Here is an 8294-nt window from a genome sequence, read left to right on the forward strand (position 1 = left end):
TTTTATAAAATTTTCAGAGGATCAATATAAGGACTTGATGGCAGAGTTATCTGTGGAGGCAGAAATCCATAGTAACTTTAAATTTGATAATTGTGGCAGAAATTCGGTTTTATATAGGAAAGAGGAGTCATATGCAAATGATATGCTTATTGGAGATGAGGGGAGATTCAAATTACTGGAAAAGTTATTAGATGAACCTGATAAGATAAAGGGAAAGATTATCTTTAATGATAATGAAAGGGAAGCTGTAGAGTACAAGAAACAATTTGTAGGATTCCTATTTTTCAAATAAACTATAGTATTCAATGCTTCAGCCCAAAACCCATTCGGAAGATCCTTACCTTTCAACATGCTCCTAGGACATTCCCCCAATGTTATGTTATTTCTTTCCATTACTACATTTTGCTGAGGAGTATGGGGTACTGTGAATTGCTGTAATATCCCATGGTCTTTACAATACTTGATAATTTCATCCTTCCTGTATTCTCCCCCTTGATCGGAGCAGAGAATTTTTATATGCTTCCCTGTTTTCTTTTCAATCATGTTTCTGAATTGCTTAAAGTATTCAAATGTGTGACTTTTATTACTCAAAAAATATACCCAAGAAAAATTTGTGCAGTCATCAATAAATAGTAAAAAATACATTGCACCTCCTAATGACTTTGTTTGCATGGGTCCATAAAGATTTGTGTGCACTAATTCAAGTGTGTCTCTCTGTTTCTTCTCTACTCGAATAGGGAATTCATCTCTATGCATCTTTCCTAATGTACAAGCATCAGAATCATTATGCACTTGTTTTAAGATAGGAAGATCTCTTACCATTTCCTTTTTCTGAAGTAACATCAAATCATTGTAGTTGATATGACCAAATCTCTGATGCCAGAGCTCTTCTGTAGTCAAAATCGCTCCTGTCAAAGCTCGAACTAGTGTTGGTCTTACATCCAATTTGTATAGACCTCCTGTTCAAATTCTTGTAGTAATAGTATTCATGCCTTCTAACAGATCTCTAATATTACAATTAGATTAAAAAAATTCAACTTTAAAATCTTGATCTGTAATCATGGATACAGAAATCAAGTTCTTTGTTACAATGAGTACATACATGACATTATGAATTTGTCTTACAGTACCATTAGGTAAAATGGCAGAAAATTTTCCACAACCTTTGATCTGATGACTTCTATCATCACCTAGGTAGATTTGTGCTCCATCGTTGATTTCTTTAAAATATTCTAACCATTGCTTGTTCCCCATCATATGTGTTGATACTCCCAAATCTACATACGAGATGTCTACATCAACATTCTCATCAAAGTCAGCCATGAACAATCTGAAGTTCTGCTCATGATTATCATTTGCAATATGACCTGCATGTCGTTTCGTCTTCTGCTGTTGTTCATGATATTTCTTCTTCCTACACTCCCTAGCGATATGACCAAGTTTTCTGCAATAAAATCATTTAATTTTATAGTTATTTCTATTCGGATGCAAACCTTGAGTCTGATTTGGTCTTTTCTGTGAGTTTCCTCCGTTTTGCTGTTGCAGATTTTTTTTTCCTTTGAAGAAGTTCTTTTTCGCCATCAACACAAGATCTGAACTCTGGGGCTTCAGAGTCAATCTTCTTTCTTCTTCTTGCATTAATATTCCTATCAGTTCTTCAAACTTTAGGATTTTCTCTCTTGCATTTATCCGAGTGATAAATATTTGGTAGTCATCGGTCACACCATTCATGGTAATTGTTACTAGATCTGTATCTACAACTGTTTCACCAATTTCTGCCAATTTGTTCTTCAGATCTTTGATCCTTGCTATGAAGGAAACAACTGTTTCATTATCCTCCATCTTCAGGGATAAAATCTTCTCTTAAGGAACAAAAGACGATTTGTATTACTGATCCCATCCAAAATTATTCAATATTCCCCAAATTTTGCTTGCTCATTTACATTCTCTGATCTGTGTTCTGATACAATCTTTCACTGACATCTTCAACAGCGTCTTTGATTTACCTTCTCTCTTCTCCTAATATGGGATCGATGCTGATCCAGCAGCTGGCTTCTACTCATCCGCATTTGTATTCGTCCAAGCACTCCGCACTTTTAACAGAGTCTGCATCTTGAATCTCCAATTCACATAATTGCAGCGATCGAGCTTGTTATGCTCATTCAAGTATGCTTCAATCATTTGATTATTCATCTTGGCAGTTAAAAAAAATTGGTAGGTAAAATATGTGTGTGTGTGTGTGTGTGTGTGTGTGTGTGTTAGATCTACCCAAGATCTATGTCAAAGATAGAAATCGTTGATCTCCGCGAGTCCGATTTCTGGTATTTTCAACAGCCTCTAGCACTGGCTAATCCCTTGCAGTCTGTGCGCCCTCTCAACGCGGCCTCCGAGCAAGTCTCCACCACACTGCATGCTCTCCACGACAATCCTTTGAGGAACCATGTATAGGGTTGTCGCAGCCTTCTCTTGGCAAACCTTGGCCTCCACGCAGCCTTCTCTCAGCAGCCACCGCCAAGATGCAGCCCCCACCCTTTTTTTGTTTGCACGGTCGGTGCGATTAGCCAACACAGATTCACGACAGTCGGCATGATTATCCAACATGGATTCATGACGGTCATCCAAAATAAAATCATGCGAAGTTTCACTGTGGGATCGACGCAATTTTTCCCCCAAACCACGTGACGATTTCGCCTTAGGTGCGTCGAGCAAATCCTTCACTCAACGAACAGGTTTCTCAACTCTGTCACTCTGATACCATGTTAAAAGGTGATGTTTGAATTAATAAAAAACATCCACTGGTCAGCTCTACAAAAGAGAGTCTGAACCAGGAGAGTCTGGCTCTATAGAATGCTCTACGTTGTCCATTTACATCACACATTAAATAGCACACACGATTTTAGGGAAGTTAGAACCATACCCTAAGAAATAGAAACTAATTCCTATCTTGAGGTACCGTGAACCAATTCACTATTCTAGGATATTCTCCATTATCTCTAACAATAATAGAGATAAAGAAGGATCATACAAGTTTTAGGTTTAAATGACAAGTTCCATGCTCAAAACCATCACTCGATGAAATGTTCGAGTAAAATTATTTTAAATTTTGGAAATTTTTTTTTAAGGATAAGTACACTACCTTGATATAGGTGTTAGACTCTCATTGTGAGCGTTTAAGATTCTAATTATTGAAAAGTTTTTAATTCTCTTTTCACTTCTAGAGAAGCCTTTAGCTTTGAATATTGGAAATGGAATGGTGATTAGTCTGGGAAAATATGTCATTATTAGTGCAATCAAAATATTTTTATATTTGAACATATATCTAGGCCCTTCTATGAAAGTTATTAGTCAATGATCAAAGCTACCAATGAGTAGTCACATGAATCGCTCTCTATTGATGACTTGTTTATGACCAAAGAAAAACTCCATGACAAGTTTTCATTAGCTAATTATGGAGAGCTCATATCAAATTCTCTCATCAGAACAACTTGTAATTTGCTGTTAGAATGGAGCAGAAGGAATTTATAGGTGGGGCCATGGATATATAATGGTGGTTGTGAAAGATTTTTAAATTTCAAACTTGGAACTAAATGTTCAAACCAAGAAAATAGAGTCAAGAATATGTCTACTATGTATGCACCGTTTTCTCCATTGTACTTATTATGTTTAGGTTTGGTTGAAGCTCATTCATTTTTTATCTCCATTGTACTTATTATGTTGAGGTTTGGCAGAAAATTATTCCTTATGAACATGATCTATGATACAATATAAATGGAAAAAGTGGTTTGTAGATAGAAATATGAAGAAATGGAGGTGTTTTTTTTTCTTGTATTATTCGAATTTTGATTGTTAGAAACGTATCATGTTTAAAGAAATTTTTCATCTTTTCTTTTAAATTGTTTGTTAAATACATATTTTAATGATTTGTTGTTTGTGAGAAGATATACTAAAATCTCCAAAGGTGATGAAATATAGATTTTAATGGTATGTTTTGTGTCAGATGATGTACTAAAATCTTGAAAGCTGAGGAAACATGTGATGCTAAATAAAATTAAAATTGTGATTCTAAATAAATTTAAGCAAGCCATGGGCCTACTTTGATAATGCTTGTAGATATACTAAAAGCTCCACGGTTAATGAAAGTTGTAATCCTAAATAAAACTAGACCATGGGCCTATTTTGATCATGCTTGTAGGGACTAAATTTGATGGTTAGTTTGGGTTTTTATATGTATAACAAAGTTTCATTTCTTTTAGACTCAAAACTAAGTGTGGACTAGGCACAATAACCTAGGCAAGTTAACTACTATATTATATTTACTCACTCTAGTTAACACTTGTTTATCATGTAACACTTAAGTGAAAAATGACTCATTACTACTTATCAATTAAATGAATTACTTATTTAATGTCATCAACAATTCCCTTTATCACATAACTAAGTTATCTAACAAATTAAAATAATAATTCTAATTCATTGATTTCTAATGTCTTTATAAACCATAGAATTTAGAGATAGATCAACTTTACAATGTAAGTTAGTCCAAAATAAAAAATAAGAAATATCATTATAATAGAAAAATTTGAAAATTATATTACATTGACTAAAACATTTGTCTGGAGCCACTTTTAATTTTAATTCCAAAAATTTTAAATTAATAAATTGTGATAATAAAATTATAGTAAAATTAAAGATTTATTATTAAATTTTAAAAGTTCAAATCTCTTATTAATGTTATTACGTGGAAGAATGTATTTTGTTTCGAACGTATTTTATTCTTATAAAAATGAAGTGAAAAAGATTAAATAAATATTTTTTTCACCGAAAACAAAAATAATAACTTAACACTTCCATCGATCAAAATTAATACCATTTAAGTTGTTTGTCAACTAGACTGCAGTTTTAGCGGCTGCCGATTGTGGTTTAAATTTTAAAACTCATTATATGACGCACTGCTAGCCGATATTGGTTTGTGGGTCCCTAAAATATATCAATAATAATGTGGTTTAAATTTTAAAACTCATTACATGATGCAGTGCTAGCCGATATTGGTTTGTGGGTCCGTAATATATATCAATAATAATGTTATATATGTTTAAATGTATATATGTGTTTAAATATACAATGTTATATTTATATTTAATAATTATGCTTTATCAGCGTCTTTTTTATTGGAGTTGGGCACTTTAATAATTTTACTGATCAAAAAAATTGATTGGATGGTTTCAATTGAAAGATGCCAGCATATTTTTGTAGTTGCCACAATATCAATGGATTGAATTCACACTACTAACTTCCCAGATTAACCATAATGGGAAGACTACAAAATTTAACACACACCATACACATACACTTGGCATAGTAGTGAAAAAGTGTATTTCCGATGGGTCTTGTTTATGGCCATGTATAAAAATTAAAAATAATTAAAAATTCTCGATGCATGTGAAACGAATGTTCATTTAAATTCTTAAACATATGGTTGTTGGAACATGGAGGAATAACTCTCAACAAATAACATAAAGTTTATTTGCCCAACATGTCATAAACCTGACCTAATGTCGATTCAAATTATTAAATGTATGGTTGTTAGAACATGGAGGAATAACTCGCAACGTGGATAAGTAATGTAAAGTTTCTTCGTCGAGCATCTCATAAAGTTTCTTGGGTGTTTGCATTTTCTCCGTTTTCCTGCTAGCTCTTCTTCAGGGGCATTGAGACCAGGTTTTGTTCAGTCCTTTCTTGACGGGGGCATTGAGATCTGATGTTTTAGAATGCCCCAACTCCGTCAAATCGAACGTGAATCAGACTTGGAAAATAAGGTTTTCGCTTATATTGATAAAACTTATCCAGATTACTATTGTACCATTAGCCAACTTGGGGACCTGGATAGAATTCTATTTAAATCTGCTTTCAAGAAATGGTGGATTGCTAAAAGCACTCTTCCGGCCACTCACTGGCCCGAAGAATTAAATTTAAGGATTTTATCCTCAGCCAACATCATGAGTTAGGGATTGGTGATTTTTATTGATATGTTTCTTTCTCATAGATCTCTTCTTAATATATTGAAAAATTGAATAAGGAATTCACCCTCAACCAACATCATTAATTAGGGTTTGGCGGATCGTTTTGATTTGTTCAGGCCAAAGAATCGTAATACCAAGAAGAGGGTCTGACACATTCCTCAGTGTCATCGACCTTCTTGAGCATCGAGTAAACTTGTATCATGGCGGAACCAAGGGACTTATTGACTCAACCATTGAACCCGGGAAAAAGTTCTATGTAGGCCTTTGTGCCATGGCTTCAACTATAGCTTATGAAAACAAACTGGTTATCAGAAACAGAGTCACAGAACATTGGGAGGTAGTGTTTAGTTTCCATGAATTTTAGTACTTGTTTATTCATGCAAAACTCTATTTGATTTAATAAATATTTCAACCTGATCCTGCAGATGCACTTCGTGGAGTTCTTAGACTGCTGGAATAGTATATATGCAACTCTTTGGCTTCCATAATCTATGATTCAGTCATATATTGTGTGAATAATTTTTCGTTCATTAATTGATGCTAAGATTGACTTGTATATATAATCAGATCACTTGCAAAAGAAATCAACGCAAGCCTTTATATTCTGTGATAAGGAGCTGGGCGCCCAACTAATAGTGATAGCCTTCAGAGGAACATAGTCATTTAATGTAGATGACTAGGAAACAAATCTCAATTTCTCATGGTATGAATTCAGCCAGATCAGAAAGGTTCATCTTGGATTTCTAGAAGCTTTGGGTCTTGCAAATCATTCACAAAGCCCCCAAATCTTCGATAATCATAGTAATTCTAACATTGTTTTGCCTACTGTTTTTATTGATAAAGAAGATCCTGGAAAGCCTTTGGCTTATTATGTTCTTCGTAAGAAATTGAAAGAATTATTATGAGTTCACAGAAATGCAAGGAAGAGGCGCTATTGGAGAAAATGGTTGGTGTTTATACATTCGGACAACCAAGAGTTGGAGATGAAGCATTCGCAGAGTTTATGAACAAGAACATAAACGAAACAATACCCACATATTTTAGAATCGTCTACTGCAATGACCTAGTTCCCAGACTGCCCTTCGATGATCCAATATTTGAGTACAAGCACTTTGGTGTATCCCTTTACTACAATAGCTGCTACAAAGAGAAGGTATTTATACTACTGCTCTTCACATTCTCTTCAACCAGAAAATCCTGTTTCATTTCTGATACAATATTTTGTTCAACCTCACGCTCATATTAAATGGTTTATTTTTTGACAGAATCTTCTGGAGGAGCCCAACAGAAATTTCTCGCTATTATATTTCATCCCCCTAAGCATAAATGCTGTGTGGGAATTGGTGCAGAGTTTATTGTTGCAATACACAAAAGGAAGGGACTTCAAAGAAATGAAATTGTTGACACTCTTCAGGATAGTAGGGCTTATAATTCTGGGGATTTAGCAAATGTTCATCCATACTATTATGTTAGGTTTTGTTTCTTTCTCTGTGGAGATGAGAATAAGAGTTCTATCTAATGTTCATCCATATTATTATGTTAGGTTTTATTTATTTCTTTGTGGAGAGGAGAATACAAGGTCTTTTAAACCAAACATTCATAAAAGTAATAACAATATTTAGTTGAGAAGTCACTATTTTGAAAATGGTTTTAGATGTTAAGTTTTTACAACAATAGGTTTATATCTTAATAATATTGTTTTAAGGAACTAGGTTTAGCTTTATGGTTTTAGAGTAGTATGATTAGGTTTTAGGTCAGTAGGTTTAGGTTTAAGATTTTTAATATTGATATTCAATGGTTTGTATATTATTAAAATTGAAATAATTGATCTTAAATTGTTATTATAAAAATGGCCCATCTTATTTATCATCCCAAAATTTTAAATAAAATAAACAGCTATGATCTTGAATGGACAAATTACTTATATAAATTCTTTTATTCTTGTACAACTAAACTTAATCTTAATTATTATATATTATTTGTTTGTGTTTCCTCAATCTTCCTTCAACAAACCATTCAACTAATAAAAACATAACACAGACAATAACATCTACCACAAATGCCAAGAACCTTGTGTTACTGTCTCTCCAACCACATTATAGCTACATGTTCATGTTTAAATTAGGAATAAAAACACTAAAAACCATTTATACAAAACAAGTATTGCTAATTGTTTCCATGTACACAATACAAAAAATGAAAGGATGATTAAAAGGATCTCTCATTTTCAGACTTATTTATTGTTCAATAATGTATTTTTGTTGAAGAAACTAT

General features: G+C 33.3%; 1 pseudogene; it reads left to right on the forward strand.

The window, feature by feature from the left end:
* Positions 1-2277: 2277 nt before the first annotated feature.
* LOC149231590 (triacylglycerol lipase OBL1-like) lies at positions 2278-7465 on the forward strand (annotated as a pseudogene).
* The last annotated feature ends 829 nt before the right edge of the window (positions 7466-8294 follow it).

The sequence above is a fragment of the Pinus tabuliformis genome, chromosome J (genome assembly GCF_031772625.1).
Source record: "Pinus tabuliformis cultivar Carrire ecotype Pingquan chromosome J, CPIR1, whole genome shotgun sequence".
Classification (NCBI taxonomy): domain Eukaryota; kingdom Viridiplantae; phylum Streptophyta; class Pinopsida; order Pinales; family Pinaceae; genus Pinus; species Pinus tabuliformis.